The sequence below is a fragment of the Carcharodon carcharias genome, assembly GCF_017639515.1.
Source record: "Carcharodon carcharias isolate sCarCar2 chromosome 39 unlocalized genomic scaffold, sCarCar2.pri SUPER_39_unloc_1, whole genome shotgun sequence".
Taxonomy (NCBI): domain Eukaryota; kingdom Metazoa; phylum Chordata; class Chondrichthyes; order Lamniformes; family Lamnidae; genus Carcharodon; species Carcharodon carcharias.
Genome location: NW_024470814.1, coordinates 70,755 through 89,961, shown reverse-complemented (window position 1 = coordinate 89,961; position 19,207 = coordinate 70,755). Strand labels below are relative to the sequence as shown.

The following is a 19,207-nucleotide window of genomic DNA, read 5'->3' as shown; positions in this document are numbered from 1 at the left end:
AGAGAGCCAATGAAGCCTGATAGTATCAGGTCAAACATGGACTTGGAAAGTAGAGTTGATTACCACCTCCCACCCTCCCTCAGCCGATTCTATTACCACTTCCGCCTTCAAATCGACTTTGAGAAAGTACTAAGGGTGGAACTGGTAATAAAATGCACTCCAGGCGGCGGACTTAAATGTTCATTCCCCACGGTGGTTCTGTAGCCCTATTACTGACCCGAATTGGACAACGGCTGAATCACAATGGGCCTGCGACAGGTGGCGAGGAATATGACTGGGGAAGCCACACTTGACTTTGCCATTCTATGTGCATCACAGATACATCCCTCCATGACAGTACATGTAGGAGTGAAAAGCACGCAGCACTTGTGAAGATAAAGCCACGTCTTCAGACTGAGCAAGCCTGCCATTGTGCTGCTCGGCACTATCACTATTTTAGAACAAATCTAGCTGCTAATAGTTGGATATCCATGAGGTCCCTTGGCTCACCAGCCGCATATTTGTAGCTAACCCCAATCTATCAATTATCCAGGGTATACTGCAACCTTTCCTTGTTTTAATTCATTGGATGTAGCCGTTGATGCTCAATTGTCCTAATTCAGAGGCCATTGCTGTGGGTTTGGAGCCACATGTAGATCAAACCAGGTAAGGGACTCCAGATTTCCTTCCCTAAAGGGTATTGGGGGTACTAATGGGTTTGTACAATAATCGACAGTGGATTCATGGTCATCATTAGACATTTAACGCCAGATTTTTACCCTGAAAAGTGTGAGGTGTTACACTTTTGAAGGAGTAATTTGACAAATAAGTATTCGATGAACGGCATGACACTAGGAAATTCTGAGGAACAAAGGGACCTTGGTGTGTATGTCAATAGATCGCTGAAGATGGAGGGACATGTTAGTGGGGTGGTGAAAAAGGCATATGGGACACTTGCCTTTATCCATCGAGGCATAGATTACAAAAGTAGGGAAGTCATGTTGGAGTTGTATAGAACCTTGGTGAGGCCAAATCTGGAGTACTGTGTCCAGTTCTGGTCACCACATTATAGGAAGGATGTGATTGCACTGGAGGGGGTGCAGAGGAGATTCACCAGGATGTTGCCTGGGGTGAAACATGTAAGTTATGAAGAGAGGTTGGAGAGACTTGGGTTGTTTTCCCTCGAGCAGAGAAGGCTGAGGGGTAACCTGATCGAGGTGTACAAGATTATGAGGGGCATGGACAGGGTGGATGGGGAGCAGCTGCTCCCCTTAGTTGAAGGGTCAGTCACGGTGGGACATAAGCTCAAGGTGAGGGGCAGGAGGTTTAGGGGTGATGTGAGGGAAAACCTTTTTACCCAGAGGGTGGTGAGGGTGTGGAATGCACTGCCTGGGGGGTGGGGGGTGGAGGCGAGTTAGCCTCACATCCTTTAAAAAGTACCTGGATGAGCACTTGGCACCTCATAACATTCAAGGCTATGGGGCCAAGTGCTGGTCAATTGGATTAGGTAGGTAGGTCAGGTGTTTCTCACGTGTCGGTGCAGACTCGATGGGCCGAAAGGCCTCTTCTGCGCTCTGTGATTCTGTGAGTTAAAATTCCTCCATCTTCCTTGGTGGGATTGGAGCCGGGGACTCCCAGGGCATTACCCTGTGTCGCTGGATTCCTAGTCCATCCACAACACCACTCCACCATCGCCTCCCTCAGTATCTTCAAGTGATGGGGGACAACCATGTTTCAAGTAAGGGTGCAGGATTGCATGCTAGGAGCGGCAAGGAGGCGTGTCTAAAAATAAGGGGACAGCCTGGGGAAACTGCAACGAAGGACAATTTGCATGTTTATCCGATGGACCGAATCGGATCAAAGCTCTGAAGCTCTGCCACATGCAGTTGTGGATGGTGGTGGTGGTGGGAAAACCTGGAACAGGAGGAGTAGGCTTCAGAAAGAGCCCTGTCCTCACTGATCATGGTGATTCAGTGATCAGTGCACATTCATGACATCAAAACAGATATGGCATGGTGCAGTGGGAGTATTGGTGCTTCCCAATTTGTAACCCTGTATCTATGCTTGCAGAGGGATCTGGACCAACTGGAAAAATGGGCCAGAAAATGGCAGATGGAATTTAAGGCAGAAAAGTATGAGGTGTTGCATTTTGGAAGGACAAACCAAGGTAGGACGTACACAGTAAATGGTAGGACACTGAGGAGTGTGGAGGAACAAAGGGATCTGGGAGTTCAGAGACATAATTCCCTGAAAGTGGCGTCACAGGTAGACAGGATTGTAAAGAAATCTTTTCCATACCGGCCTTCATAAATCAAAGCATTCAGTATAGGAGTTGGGATGTTATGGCGAGGTTGTACAAAACATCGGTGAGGCCAACTTTGGAGTATTGTGTGCAGTTCCGGTCGCCTGACTACAGGAAGGATATCAGTAAGATTGAAAGAATGCAGAAAAGATTTACTAGGATGTTGCTGGGTCTTAAGGAGTTGAGTTACAGGGAAAGATTAAACAGGTTAGGACTTTATTCCTTGGAGCGTAGAAGAATGAGGGGAGATTTGATAGAAGGTTACAAAATTATGAGGGGTATAGACAGAATAAATGCGAGTAGGCTCTTTCCATTTAGATTAGGAGAGATAAACACGAGAGGACATGGCTTTAGGGTGAAAGGGGAAAGGTTTAGGGGGAACATTATGGGGAAGTTCTTCACTCAGAGAGTGGTGAGAGTGTGGAACAAGCGTCCATCTGATGTGGTAAATGCGGGCTCACTCTTAAGTTTTAAAAATAAATTGGATTGATACATGGATGGGAGAAGTCTGGGGGGCTATGGACTGGATGCAGGTCAGTGGGATTAGCGGAATAATATTTTGGCACAGGCTAGAAGGGCCGAATGGCCTGTTTTCTGTGCTGTAGTGTTCTATGGCTCTATGTTTGCCATGAATTGACCGTGAGAATAACGGGCGAGGCAGAAATTGTCTCTTAATTACAGTAGTCCAAAAATGGAATGTTGACCTGTAATGCTAACTGTGATTTCTGCATCTCCCACCAATGGACATGATCTCTAGGTTGTTCCTGAAGTACAATAAACAACCCCAGTTAGCATTTTTACACCCCTTGCTAACTATGTTAAAGAGACTGCAAAAAAAATAAGTTTAAGGAGGCAGCATGCTCAAAATGGAATGGAAAAGGCTTGAGTCGTTTACTGCGAGTTTCAACAACTCAGGAAGTGGCAAGTATGTTCAATGTGCTCATCAGGAATGTCATGGCAAACACTATTCCTGAGTGGGAAAATTTGAATTGGTTGGGGGGTGGGGGTTGTGGGGGGTGGGGGGGTGGTTGGTGGGGGGGAATGTTTTCACTTTAGGAGAACAGGCGGATGTCGGCACTTGAATCAACAAATCGGTTTAGTCGCAAGGGTCAGAGAATGTCCGATGTGAAATGATTGAGTACATATGCCTGCAATCTCACTAGCCAGATATCTTGACCAAGATCAGGAAATAAAGGAGACCATTTACCCGCCTGCACACCGCAGATAGGGAAGAGACATCAGGCCAGTTTGTCAGGCAATATATAGCTGAAAACCGTGACTTCCTTCATTTTGTGACTGGACATTTAACCCTTTCCTTGATAATTCCGCTGTCATTGTTACCAATTAAATCCATTCTTTTCCCCCAGGACGTTGTGATTTACACAGCCGTGGCTCTTGGAGGAACTTATAGGGTCACTGTTCCCTTTGGTCTAATTATATAATTGTATACATGTCGTTCTCTTTCAAAATGAACATTCTCTGAATAACCCTTCAGAAATAGACTTTTAAGCACATTATACAATGGAAGGATGTCATGTTGAGCCCTAGCGAATCATTGGTTTGATTTCAGCTCGAGGAATGTTTCCAAAATTAATCGCTACATTTTAGGAAGGACAACAAGCCTTTTTCATAGGGTGCAGAAGGAGTTCACCAGATTGTGTCCCAGTGTGACAGACTTCTATGAAAATAAGAAACTTGTTCGAGAGTAGAAAATGCGAATGCTAAGTTTCATAAAACTTTGCAGAGTTATGTCTGGATTTAACAGAATGTATGAGGACATGCTTCCTTGAGAGTTTCCTGGAAGGGGCCGCTCTGAGGCCAGCCAAGTCAGTTCGGATCTTGCGTTTTAAATGTGATAGGCTCAATTATTAATCTAATGTTAAATTACACTCTGGGGGGGGGGGAAAGAAACATCATAATATAATCGAATTCCCAATCAAGATGAGAGCGTCACATCGTAGATGAGAACAAAAGTTTAAAAACTGGAATAATGTCAATAACAACAATATAACTGGAGATCTGGCAACGAGTGAATAAAATACTGAATAATGGACCGAATAGTAGACCGAATAATGGACCGAGCAACAGACCGAATAATGGACCGAGTAATAGACCGAATAATGGACCGAACAACAGACCGAATAATGGACCGAGTAATGGACCGAATAATGGACCGAGTAATAGACCGAGTAATGGAACGAGCGATAGACACAATAATAGATCGAATAATGGACCGAATAATAGGCCGAGTAATAAGCTGAGCAATAGGCCGAATAATAAGCTGAGCAATAGGCCGAATAATAGACCGAATAATGGACCGAACAACAAACCGAATAATGGACCGAGCAACAGATCGAATAATGGACCGAGTAATAGACCGAATAATAGACCGAGTAATGGACCGAGTAATAGACCGAATAATAGACCGAGTAATGGACCGAGTAATAGACCGAATAATGGAACGAGCAATAGACACAATAATAGATCGAATAATGGACCGAATAATAGGCCGAGTAATAAGCTGAGCAATAGACCGAGTAATAGGCCGAATAATAAGCTGAGCAATAGATCGAGCAATAGGCCGAATAATAGACCGAGTAATAGACCGAATAATGGACTGAGTAATAACCCAAGTAATAGACCGAGCAATAGGCCGAGTAATAGACGGAATAATGCACAGAGCAATAAACCGATCAATAGACCGAATAATGGACCGAGCAATAGACCGAGCAATAGACCGAATAACATAACGTGAAATAAGCCGAATAATAGGCCGAGAAATACACCGAATAATAGGCCGGGTAATAGACCGAATAATAGGCCGAGTAATAAGTCGAGCAATAGACCGAATTGCTTGACACTAAAATATAAATAAGGGAAAATTTAAGCAAAATATTGAAACATTCAAATAAACATATTCCAATAAAATAACAGAATGTCATCCACACACCCACACACACCCTCCCACCCACTCCTACCACACACACACCCCTACCACACACCCACACACCCCCACCCACCCCCACAGACAAACTCGCACACCCCCAAAGACACATCCACACACCTCCACACACAGACACATCCACACACCCCCACACACAGACACATCCACACCCCCACACACCCCCACACACCCAAACACACTGACCCATCCACACACCCTCACACCCGCCCCCCCACCCCCACACACACACACAGACATCCACAACCCCAACCCCCCCTCCACACACACCCACACACACCCACCCACACACACATCCACACCCCCAACCCCCCCTCCACACACATCCACACCCACCACCCCGCCGCCACACACACACATCCACATCCCCCCACACACACATCCACAGCCCCCACAAACACACATCCACACCCCCCCCCCCACACACACACACATACACAACCCCCCCACACACACATACAAACGCCCATCGCACCCCCCCCCCCACACACACACACATTCACACACACACCCACACACCCAATCCCCCCACACACACGTCCACACACCCAGCAACCACCCCCCCCCCATACACACACACACACATATCCACACGCCCACTCCACCCCCAAACACACACATATCCACACGCTCACTCCACCCCCACACACACACATCCACCCACACACCCACACACACAATCCCCCCCCCACCCACACACACACATCCACACAACTAGCCACCCCACACCACACACACATACACACACCCCACCATCCCCCCCACACACACACACACATATCCACACGCCCACTCCACCCCCAAACACACACATATCCACACGCTCACTCCACCCCCACACACACACATCCACCCACACACCCACACACACAATCCCCCCCCACACACACACATCCACACAACTAGCCACCCCACACCACACACACATACACACACCCCACCATCCCCCCCACATCCACACACACTCCCCATACACACACACATACACACCCACCCCCAACAGCCCCCACCCCCCCACACACACACAGGCACATCCACACACCCCACCCCACACACATATAGACACGTCCACACACCCACCTACCCACCCACACACTCACACACCATCTCAGCGTAAAAGGTAAACCCGTGAATTCATTTTGGATGTTTGGGGTAGCATTAGGTTAAAAACAGGAGAATAAATTTGCAAAGAATAACGGTAAGCCCGAGGATTTGAGAGAGTTTGAGAAGCCAGCAAGAACGGCCCAAAGCTCCTGAACGTGTGCAGAAAAAAAAAACATAATCAACGAGAGTACAGTTGCCAAGAATATTTGAAAAAAAAATAGATTTAAAGAATTGCTAAAGTGATATGAAGTACAAAATAGGGATGCGTGAGTCATTTGCAATTTGCCATCTGCAGATAGTGCTGTCTGGCAAAGAGCAGGACTGGAACCACAGGTATGTGCATTCTCATTCCACGTCAGAGACGGAGCGCCCAATGCTTGCTCGCCATTAGAAGCTTTATCCAATTGAGAGGCATCAGCACAAAACAGGTACGTTGCTAAAAACATAATCAGCTGAGCCGAGTGGGTGACGAAATGGCAGGCTGTGTACAATGTGGGAAAGTGTGAGCTTGTCCATTCTGGTCGTGTTAATAGGAAAAATGTAATTATTTTAATATGCGTGAGACCCGTCAACGTTGATCTTCAAAAGGGGCCCGGGTGCACTCGTAATCATGCGGACAAAACGAACAAAGGAGCAGGAGCAGGCCATTCGGCCCCTCGAGCCTGCTCCGCCATTTCATAAGAGCGTGGATGAACTGAGCGTAACCTGCAATCTGCGTCCCACCCAACCCCTGATGAGCTATCACCCCCTTGTTTACCAAGAATCTATCCGCCTCTGCCTGAAAAATATTCAAAGACTCTGCTTCCAACTCCTGTGCAGCAAGAGAGTTCCAAATACTCACCCTGAGAGAATAAATTTCACCTCATCCCTGTTGTAAATGGGTGACCCCCTTATTTTTAAACAGTGACCCCCTCGTTCTAGATTCTCCCACAAGTGCAAACATTCTCTCCACAGACCCCCTGTCCAAGACCCCTCAGCATCTTATTTGCTTCAATCTTAGTCCAGCAGATACAAGCCTAGTCCGTCCAGCCTTTCCTCATAAAACAACCTGCACCATTCCTGGCATTAGTCATGTAAACCTTCTCTGAGCTGCTTGCAACGCATTTACATCCTTCCTTAAATAAGGAGACCAGCACCGTACACAATACTCCAAATTTGGTCTCACTAGTGCTCTGCACAACTGAGGCACTACCTCACTACTTTTTGTATCGAGTTCCCCTCGCAATAAATGATAACGTTTTGTTAGCTAAAAACAAAACTCGGAGGCACCTCGAAAAATACGACAAAAGCCAGTGGCATTTTCAGGTCCAATGGAGACGAATTAAAATGCAATAACCAGGGAGTGTGCCATCAATGTCACCAGTGATGCCGAGACCACAACTGGGAGGCTGTACCTTGCTTTGCTCCACATTAATTGGAGTCAATACTTCTGCTTGGTGCTGGTACATTCGATAGCTTATAGGTGCGTTTGAGCATTCACAATTCAGTATTTTAAAAAAATCAATTGTTGTGAGAGGTCGGGAGCAACTAATGTGCTAAGGTCTCAAAGGCGTTTGAGTTAGTGTAGGTAATGTAACTATTTTTACTCAAACGCCATGTAAGGATTTCCATAAGAAAATCAATATTGTTACTCAAATGCATTACGTTTTTTTCTCTTTCCATCCACAGGAGCGAACAATTAAAAATGGAACAGCACTGAATTTGACCCAGCAGATTGTGAGAGAACGTCCACAGTACAGTCAGTGAGAAGTGCTCATAGTAGCCACTCAGTTAAAGGCTGCGGGATGCGGATGGAACTAAAACATTCAGCGAGGAAATGGTGAAGTTCAGACCCTAAAATGGAAACGGTCTTTAAGTAGCTATTCAATATTCGTCCTGAACTACAAAAGGAATAGACAGAACGGTTTAGGTTTTGATTTGCTTTCGCAGAACATTTATTTAAAAGATTGCATCCCCTCTCTCTCTCTCTCTCTCTCTTTCTCTGTCTCCCCACCTCCACCACACCTCTCTCTGAGCACACACACCCACAGGCACATAGTGAGTGTGTGTGTTTGTGTAATAGAGAGGGAGAAGCAAAGAGGGAGGATTGAGAGAGAGAGAGAGAGAGAGAGAGAGATAGAGAGAGAGGGGGGTTGTTGGGGGAAGGGGGAAGGTGGGGGAAGAGGGGTGGGGGCAGAACAAAGGAAAATAGAGAGAGAGACATGTTCAAAACATGTTCCTTCTCTATTTAACTAGCCGCAACGTCAACTCTGCAGTTTCTATCTAAAGACATCTTCCGACAATTGTTGCTGCTATTGTTGGAACGCAAGGTAACAGCTTTGAGCTGAATTGTTATTCACAGGAATCAAGGGAAAATAGCACAGGATGAATCAATCTTTCCAGTATTGCCAAGTACAGGCTTCGAGTGAATCAGCCCAATAATTCCATTTAAAAAGGGAAACATTCTTTAATTGGCTGCTTAATATCTAGGCTGCAAAACAAATGGAATAGACAGACAGAGAGAGATAGCGAGAGAGAGAGGGAGAAAGAAAGAGAGGGAGAGGGACTGAGAACGAGAAAGAGAGAGGGGGGGAGAGAGAGGGGAAGAGAGAGAGAGAAAGAGAGAAGGGGAAAAAGAGGGAGAGAGAAAGAGAGAGATAGGGAGAGAGAGAGGGAGAGAGGCTGAGAACGAGAAAGAGAGAGGGGAAGGGAGAAAGAGCGGAAGGGAGAGAAAGGGGAAGGGAAAGAGAGGGGAAGGGAGAGAAAGAGAGTGAGGGAGGGAGATAGAGGGATAGAGAGAGATGGAGAAATGGAGAGAGAGAAAAAAGAGAGGGAGAGAAAGAGACAGAGAGAAGAAAGAAGAGGGAGGGTGGGAGACAGAGATAAGAAAGAGAGAGAGAGAAAGAAAGGGGGAGTGAGAAAGCGAAATAGAAAGAGAGTGGGATAAAGAGAGAAAGAGGGAGAGAAAAAGAGAGAGGGAGAGAGAAAGAGAGAGAGCGGGAGAGAGAGAGAGAGGGAGGAAAGGAGAGTGGGAGGGACGGAGGGAGCAAGAAAGAGAGAGAGAGGGAGAGACAGAGAGAGAGAAAGAGAGAGGGAGGGAGAGGGAGAGACAGAGAGAAAGAGAGAGGGAGGGAGAGAGAAAGGGAAAGAGGGGGAGATAAAAGAGGGAGAGAGAGAGAAAATGAGGGAGAGAAAAAGGGAGGGAGAGAGAGAAAGAGAAGTGCTCAAAATACTTTACTTCCCTCAGTGTGAAATGTGCAGGTTTTTTTTTTGTTTCTCTTTTTTGACAAAGATACTTCTTCTGAGAATTAATGCTATCGTGGTTAAGGTGCAAGGGAGCAGCTTTGAACAGAACTGTCCGAAACCACACGAAAAAAAACAAGAGAAACAGATGCAATGATTGAACCAAGCTTGTTCTCAGTACTTGCACAGGCTTCTAGTGAACCAGTCCAATAAAGGCTTTTGCAACATAATTTCCTTGTTTACGGGTCAGATTCTGTAATTTATTTCATTGCGGTTTTCCAATATTTTTTTTGACATTTGTATGGCCCAAACCAGTGACAATTTGTCCCCCTCTTTCCAACTCCAATGATACTAGGGATGCCTCATTTGGTCAAATGCGACCTTGATGTCTCTCCGCCTCTTGAGTTGAGCCCTTTTTGTTTGTACTCGGGTGGCAAAGGGATCAGAAGCTAAGTGGGTCCTGGGGGCTTCCAAATGGAGCACTGGTGAGCAGGTTCTTTCAGAGCAAGTGCTGCTTGAAAACATCACTGATGACATCTTCCACCAACTTGCTGATGGTGGAGAGCAGGCCGACTGACCGGTTTGTATGTGTGCTGCTTTTTGGGGTTAGGGTAAACGTGGGGGATTTTCCACATTGCCAGGTCGATGCCAGGGCTGTAGCTGTCCTGGGGCAGGTTGGCTAAGAGCTCAATTATTTCTGGAGGCACAAGTCTTCAGCATTATTTCTGGAATGTTGTCAGGGTCTGTAGCCTTTGCAGAACCCAGTGCCTTCAGCTAATCCTTCAATATCAAGTCAAGTGAATCAATTTGGCTGAAGATTGGCTTCGGCGATGCTGGACACCTCAGGAAGGGGTATGCATGGATCATCCATTATCAACTTCTGAATGAATGTTGTTGCAAATGCTTCAGCCTTGCCCTTTGAGGGTGGGGGTATTTGTGGAGAACCCTCCTCCAGTTAGTTGTTTAATTACCCTAAGCAATTTCAGGACGCAGCAGCCTTCAACAACATGATAGGGGACAGACAACAGTAAACGGCTATCATGTGGGCAGCCTGAGTGCGAGAGTGTGGTGTGTGAGTGGATGTACATATCTATCTATATATGAACCAAAACCTAACATTATGAACTGCATCCAAACTTACAGCTATTACGGAGGGAAAGGAACAATTATTGGATGGCATTATGGACGGCCCATAAAGCAGCATTAATTCTGTAAGAAACATAGGAGCATAGATAATGGGAGCAGGAGTAGGTCATTCGGCCCGTCGAATCTGCTCTGCTTTTCAGTGCTATCATGGCTGATCCTTTATTCAATGCCATGCTCCCGCTCTCTCCCTCTGCCTCTTAACTGCCTCGGAGTCTAGAAATCTGTTTCCTTCTTAAATATATTCAGTGACCTGCCCTCCACGGCCTCTGTGGTGGAGAATTTCACAGGTTCGCCACCCTCAGAGTGAAGACGTTTCTCCTCATCTCCATCTTACATGGTCTACCTCGTATCTGGAGATTGTGACCCCTTGTTCTAGACCCCCCTCCTCCATCCAGAGGAAAGATCATCCCTGTATCCAGTCTCTCCAGCCCTGTTCAACTGTCGTTACAATGAGAAATGTGAGGCTGGGGAAACTGGCGCTATATCCCCTAGACTTTCCAAGAATGAGAGGTGATCCCATTGAAACCTGAAATGTTCTGAAGGGTCCAGATAGGCTGGCCACTGAGATTTTATTCCTGTTGGTTGGGGCAAAGTCTCGGGATGAGGGGCTGAGCATTTAGGACTGAGATAAGGAGACATTACTTCACACAAAGGCTTATGGATCTTTGGATCCATTCCGAGAGCTATTGAGGGGGAGGAGATGTTACTCACAAGAGGTCATGGTATTACCGTTAGGCTAGTAGTCCGGCAACCCAGGAAAATGCTCTGGGGACCACGGCAGGTGGAATTTGAATTCAATAAAAAAAATCTGGAATTAAAAGTCTAAAACTCCTTCCGGTTGACTAATGTCCTTTAGTCTCCTTACCTTGCCGGGCCTATATGTGGCTCTTAAATGACTTCTAAACTAGGACAACTAGGGATGGGTCACAAATGCTGACCTAGCCAGCGACGCCCACATCCCAGAATCAAAAGAAAAATTTAAGGCCGGCATAGCCTTAAATAGCGGATTATTTAGTTTCTCATGTCAATGCATCAATAATCACACTGCATGGCGATGACCTTGCTCAAGGCAATGGTTAGTTCAACAGGCGACGGGAATGGATTAGCCCATCTCAACAGAACAAAAAAAGTTACAGCCGGAACACTTTGTGTGGAAGCTACTTGCAAGTCAGTAGCACTGAGGAGTTGTCTTGAAAATAAACCAGAGGCCAGCCTGGGTTAATTCTTGCACTGCAGCCCCACAATGTGAGTAACATCTCATGGAATTAAGAGATATGAGCAGTTGGGTGGAAAATGGAGTTCAAGATCAGCCATGATTGTGTCAAATGGCAAGCCAATGAGCTGGTGGATGCCACTTCTTTGCTTTATGTGTTTTCTTTATGAAATAGCCGTTCCTCGCAAACGGATAGAATTATACGACACAGGAATCGACTCTTCTGCCTGCGCTGCTACACTGAAGGAACTAAACAATCTCTTGGAGATATTTTTTTTCTCCCAGTTTCTCTACTGAATAGCTTCAGCCTGATTTGGAGGTAATGTCACCACATGAAAGACTCTGCCAAACAGTGGAGGGTTAGAAACCAAACGTTTGGTTTCCTATATTATCAATTCCTTTCAACTTTCTAAAACAATCTCGATAAAAAAAAACACTCCTGGGTCGTTAGCATTCCATGTATGATACATTATCCCCTGATAATGGAACCAATGGATGCACTTCAGATTCAGCTGATATTGCATGGCCTTTCTCCAAGAGCAATCCGTACTTACGCTCGATCTTTCTGTTTCAGTAGAAGTTTATAAATAGCATGAAGTGATTTAGCAATCTAATCCTATGAATCCTAATCATAAGAAATTACCTTAGATTAGAAATATCACAATCTGTCAGGTGGCCATTAGCTTATTCAGAAATAAAACGTAGATATGTAAATTTACCTAGACACAATTATCGCTAAATGCACAGGAACTCATGGGAGCTAGATATTAATTCGGTGGATAAACACACTTGTATTTAGTTACTTTTTTTTGCAAGTTGTGCAGATTCAGAAACACAGCTTTGCACTTTTTTTACAGCTGTACAATTAACGTGGTCAGATCATGATGAACAATATTTGTGGCTTCTTTTATGGACAAGGATTGCAATATTCAGCTGTGATCCCGTAAAGCTCCGCTCATGGTTTACAGTTTTTCAATATGTAAGTAAAACTATACTTATAATAATCATACTTGGAACTATACTTATTCTGGTAATACTTGGAGCTAACCACCCATGCACTTATCCAATGAATTAAAAGTGACTCGTGGAGTAAGGTTCTTTGTCTATAAGAGATCGATACTCACCAATGCCAAAAAAAGAGCTGACAGATTCAGCATCAGCCAATAGGACGAATTCTCTGTGTTCTTAATTAGTTGATTTTTTAATTATTCGTTGAGACTTCTTTGTAGACAGTAGATACGACAGGGTTATAGCTGCAGGAACATAGAATACAGGACCAATATCAGGAGCACTGTCATTATTAATGACGGCACGATTCTTTTAAATTAGTCACCAAGGAACAAAGAGCATTTCTTATTCCTTGCCAGATAAAGTGAAGGATATTCTCGCTGAACATATATATTATATTCCACGAGTATATATCCGTGCATGAGTCTGACTACATATCAGTTTGATGTGCTAACAACTGCCCAGCCAACTTCATCATGGTATGTCTGGGATTAAATTATTTCCCTTTATTTTAGGAAACAAATATCGGGGGGTGGGGGGGTGTGGGGAAGGATTAGCTATTAGTAAATTAAGATTATTTATTCCATTATGGAGGAAGCAGATTTTTCCTTCGCTTGAATATTTAATTCACTGCTCACTTTTGTCAGTCAGTTAAAAGTTGGAGAGGAACATTTGGTTAACAATGGTTATTTTGGTAATTCTATACAGACAAATAAATATATACAACCCGACATTTTACAATTCTTTATCTCAGACATGGCGGCTTACTTCTCCAATTTTTCAGTCCTACACTAAATAATGCATTTTCTACCAAAAATACATCTCCCTTCAACTCAGGCTGTGGGCGTGAAATGTGCGAGGCAACAGCTTTGAACGGAGCTGCTGTTTTACACAGGAAACCAGTTAACATTAAGAATGACTGAATCAAGCTTGCTCTAAGTGAACAGCCCATGATCAACATGTATTTTCCATATGGCAGATTCCATCATTTATGTCACCACTTGCCCCAACCAAACCTTGCGACCTTTAACATAAATCTGTACTGGTAGCGGGAACCTCGATGTATCCTGTTTTCTAAATGGGAATCCCGTGCATGGCTGGTAATTGTGAGCCTTAGTTAAGTGATCGTGTCTTTGGATATATGTGGATAGATAGGCAAGTAGGTAGGTAGATCGACAGACATACAGAGAGCCAGGCAGGCTGACAGGCAGACAGAGTGATAGGCAGACTGCCAGGCAGACAGAGAGCCAGGCAGACAGAGTGCCAGGCAGGCTGATAGGCAGACAGAGAGCCAGGCAGGCTGACAGGCAGACAGAGAGACTGGCAGGCTGACAGGCAGACAGAGAGCCAGGCAGGCTGACAGGCAGACAGAGAGCCAGGCAGGCTGACAGGCAGACAGAAAGGCAGGTAGGCTGTCAGGCAGACAGAGAGCCAGGCAGGCTGAGAGGCAGACAGAGAGCCAGGCAGGCTGACAAGCAGACAGAGAGCCAGGCAGGCTGACAGGCAGACAGAGAGACAGGCAGCCAGACAAGCAGACAGAGCCAGGCAGGCTGAGAGGCAGACAAAGAGCCAGGCAGGCTGACAGGCAGACAGAGTGCCAGGCAGGCTTACAGGCAGACAGAGAGACAGGCAGGCAGACAGGCAGACAGAGTGTCAGGCAGGCTGACAGGCAGACAGAGAGCCAGGCAGGCTGACAGGCAGACAGAGAGCCAGGCAAGCTGACAGGAAGACAGAGAGCCAGGCAGGCTGACAGGCAGACAGAGAGACTGGCAGGCTGACAGGCAGACAGAGAGCCAGGCAGGCTGACAGGCAGACAGAGAGCCAGGCAGGCTGACAGGCAGACAGAGAGCCAGGCAAGCTGACAGGAAGACAGAGAGCCAGGCAGGCTGACAGGCAGACAGAGAGACTGGCAGGCTGACAGGCAGACAGAGAGCCAGGCAGGCTGACAGGCAGACAGAGAGCCAGGCAAGCTGACAGGAAGACAGAGAGCCAGGCAGGCTGACAGGCAGACAGAGAGACTGGCAGGCTGACAGGCAGACAGAGAGCCAGGCAGGCTGACAGGCAGACAGAGAGCCAGGCAGGCTGACAGGCAGACAGAAAGGCAGGCAGGCTGTCAGGCAGACAGAGAGCCAGGCAGGCTGAGAGGCAGACAGAGAGCCAGGCAGGCTGACAAGCAGACAGAGAGCCAGGCAGGCTGACAGGCAGACAGAGAGACAGGCAGCCAGACAAGCAGTCAGAGCCAGGCAGGCTGAGAGGCAGACAAAGAGCCAGGCAGGCTGACAGGCAGACAGAGTGCCAGGCAGGCTTACAGGCAGACAGAGAGACAGGCAGGCAGACAGGCAGACAGAGAGCCAGGCAGGCTGACAGGCAGACAGAGTGTCAGGCAGGCTGACAGGCAGACAGAGAGCCAGGCAGGCTGACAGGCAGGCAGAGAGCCAGGCAGGCTGACAGGCAGGCAGAGAGCCAGGCAGGCTGACAGGCAGGCAGAGAGCCAGGCAGGCTGACAGGCAGACAGAGAGCCAGGCAGGCTGACAGGCAGGCAGAGAGCCAGGCAGGCTGACAGGCAGACAGAGAGCCAGGCAGGCTGACAGGCAGACAGAGAGACAGGCAGGCTGACAGGCAGGCAGAGAGACAGGCAGGCTGACAGGCAGACAGAAAGACAGGCAGGCTGACAGGCAGACAGAGAGCCAGGCAGGCAATCTGATAGACAGACAGATAGACAGGGAGGCAGGCTGACGGACAGACAGATAGACAGGTAGCCAGATATAGAGGCAAATTATGTTCTCTGGTTACGGACCCATCAAGGAGTGGAAAATTTTAAGTGATTAAATATATATATCATATATATTTTAATTCCAATCATAATTATACTCAGAACTATAAGACAAGTGTAAACTATATCTACCCCAAAAAATAATATTGCCACAATCACTTGTACCTACACGCAACTAAAGCCCCTTATTCCTGGTAACATATTCGCAAATCGCCCCGCACCATGTGAAAGAACTTGACTCCCTCAGTAAAATTATTGTACCTGGTTTGGAACAAGATGTCAACTGCTCCTCAGCCCATGATTGGCAAAGATAAGTCATAGAAAATCATAACAAAACAAAACAAAACAAAACCGGAGAAGAAAATACTGCGGGGTGTGGGGGCTCGGAGTGGGGGGGGGGGGCGCGGGGGGATCGAACTCAACAGTTTATGTTACCAGCTGTGAAGAGAAGCTATGTTAAAGTTCCAGATCACAAACCTTTACCCTGTTTCTCTCGACAGATGCTGCCTCGTGACTTTTTCTTTTCTCGCAGTTTTATTGTTTGTTTCAGGTGACTTCAGATTTCCGGATTCCACAGCGGACTGATTTCTGTCGGTGATCCTTGCTCCTGTTATTTTATACTGCTCCTGTTTTTTAGCTTTGATTTCAATCGGCTGTATTCCGCACCCCGCCCCACCCCCACCCCCACCCCCAGCCCTGCCGCAAGGCTTGCACAATGCGGGTGTTGAACCCCAAAAGTGCCGTGAGGTCCCTTGGAAATTGTATCATTGGATGTCGACTGCTCCCCGTCAGCCTTGCTCCAAAAGTCCATCACTTCGTGAGTCTCTGCCTGAAATTGAAGCTGATGTAGCACCTGCCCATTCGAAATAATGTCGTCCCTGTCTACCCAACACGAGAACGTTCCCATTATGGACCTGTGGGGTAGGGTGAGGGGGCCGGGGTGGTAGGAAGGGCGATATTGTGGAGGGGTTGGGGTTGGGGGGTGGTAGCGGGAGCTGGTGGTTTTAGGCAGCACTGTACTTCTATTGAAAATCTCCTCTTTAGCCCAATTTCCTGTTTGCTTCTCCCCAGCCGATTTGCAGCCGGCTGTCAATTTCCACACGAGGAATGTCTGGAAGAGCTAAGGACACAAGAAGAGAGACAGGCACCAGGAATATTGCAGAGGCCATGTTTGAGAGAAGGTGCACGTATCCTGGAAGAGACCAGGATATATATTTTTTTTATTCATAAAATATCTGGAAGAACATTACCCAACATTTCTCAGTCGCCGTCACAAAAAGTGCAATCGGATTCAACTCTTACACATGGATCACCAGGTGCTTCAGTACAATCAATGAATATTACAGTCATGGTCATTACAGACAATCAGACAATGGTACTGGAGTTCACAATTACAGAATCACACAGTGCAGAAGACCCCCTTCGGCCCATCGAGTCTGCACCGACACCTTAGAAACACCTGACCTACCTAACTAACCCAATTTACCAGCACTTGGCCCATAGCCTTGAATGTTATGAGGTGCCAAGTGCTCATCCAGGTACTTTTTTAAAGGATGTGAGGCAACCCGCCTCCACCACCCTCCCAGGCAGCGCATTCCAGACCCTCACCACCCTCTGGGTAACAAAAGTTGTTCCTCACATCCCCCCTAAACCTCCTGCCCCTCACCTTGAACGTATGCCGCCTTGTGACTGACCCTTCAACTAAGGGGAACAGCTGCTCCCTATCCACCCTGTCCATGCCCCTCATAGGAGTTAACAACATACATCATGTTGCACTCTGTGGGTCTTCAATACAATTATACTACAATTAGTATTCAGTTCATACATTCATTGTGAGCAGGGTCTTGCAGTATCCTGGATGTGTGCAGGGTAACAAAATGGTGAGAGAGAAAGGTAGAGAGAGAGAGTGAGTGACACGCATTTCACGGTTTGAAATATATGACTCCCACTGAATGTATGCAGCTATTACCAAACAAATCACCATTGCACTGAGGCACCTCGGGGTGCGACATGGTCTATGTCGATAGCTTAAATCCCATTGCACTGCCTGACTTTGGGCACTGACCACGTTGAAATGTTTGTAATGTTCATTCAGATATTTAACGAATAAAGTATATTGTTCCAAAAGATGAAATGGTCCAAATTTGGACATGCTTGTCCAGTCACGTCTCTACGTTGCCAATCTTCCAATCCCTTCTAACAGGAACGTGTTTTTTTTTTGTTTGAACTGCGTAGAACACTGATCAGAAGAGTTGCTTGTTCCTTTTCTTAAAAATCTGCTTGACCGATTTTTGACAGACGTGAACGAAAGTTAACGTACGAAGGTTAAAAAAAAAACCCGTCCACGTACCTTATAAACATCTCATTTCTTACCGTGTAGAGAAGCAGACGAAGGATACGGTCAACAAGGCTGAAGCGAGCGGCCTCTTGCAAATGTCCCTCAACCGTGCGAAAGTGAAGCCACAGTGTTCGCGCTACAAGTGCCCAATTCTGTCCCTTCCGGCTTTCACGCTATTGCACCCAGGCTTGGTGGTTTTGCTGTGAGAGGGAGCGGGTGATTTGCAGGGCCATGAATAGCTTCTTGGTGCCGCAGTTGTTAATAGACTGATGGGGTGGAGACCGAACTTGAAATACACCATCGAAACATTGAGAATGACAATTTAGGGGAACAAAATAGGAGCTATCCATAAAACCTACCCCTATTAGCAATTCAGCGGGGTTCTTGACTTTGCAAGGACTTTTCCTGTATGACTCAAAGGGTTGCAGTGAAAGTAGCAAAGGGTCAATGCAGCAAATACAATCTACCATTCGTGAGAGTTAATACAGAGAATGCTGCCCTAGCAACAGGGATGGGAAATTCTACGCAAGAGATCCGGTGGTCCTGTGGAGCAGGACTAATGTCCCTACCTCAATCCGCAATCCCTGGGTTCGCAACCCGGCTTCAGGACATGATGGCCACTGGAGGCTGCGTTGATAACTTGGACAAATGGTTTACTTATCCTCCTGTGAGTCTTCCAATGCGTTTCACGGTAGGCCGTAAGAGCGGGAGCCCCACTGCTGGAAGCAATGACCACGGACTGCATCCACCTTGTCAAGAGCAATCATGGAAACACCCAACAGAAGCCCATGTCCACAAACTGCCTTTTAAAGCATGGGAGCTGAAGGAGCTTATAAGATCTGTGACCAAACAGTTTTTGGCCCTGTCGACCATGTTCACCTTGAACCGAACATGACTGAGGCACACTAACTGCATTAAAGCTCGCAATTTAATAGCAGAGATGGGGTAGGTGACACATTGAATAGGAGCTCACAAGTTAGCAATAGGTCTGCTCGAACGCCACCTTGTGTTTGAAGTTGAAATTGAACGTTCCTCACGTGATTACACCTCACTCCACACAGAGACAAATAGGCCTATCGCACCTTTAATAGAAGGACCATTGGATATTAAGCAATTAGTCCTTCTCAACTGATGTTTCACCATAGTATCTAAGGGTATAT

At 46.6% G+C, this 19,207-nt stretch overlaps 1 protein-coding gene across 4 annotated transcripts in view; it reads right to left on the bottom strand.

The window, feature by feature from the left end:
* The window catches only part of LOC121274848 (deleted in malignant brain tumors 1 protein-like), a 73,722-nt gene extending 55,049 nt beyond the window's left edge, over window positions 1-18,673 (bottom strand). For 2 of the 4 annotated variants that reach the window (XR_005942306.1, XM_041182218.1), the window contains exons 1-2: window positions 18,083-18,546; window positions 13,053-13,181 (exon numbers count right to left, since the gene is read on the bottom strand). The gene's annotated coding sequence lies outside the window, so the exon portion shown is untranslated. Of the gene's footprint in view, window positions 1-13,052; window positions 13,182-18,059; window positions 18,547-18,616 lie in introns of those variants that run through there. The other 2 variants (XM_041182220.1, XM_041182219.1) reach the window with 2 other exon arrangements.
* Window positions 18,674-19,207: the final 534 nt, after the last annotated feature.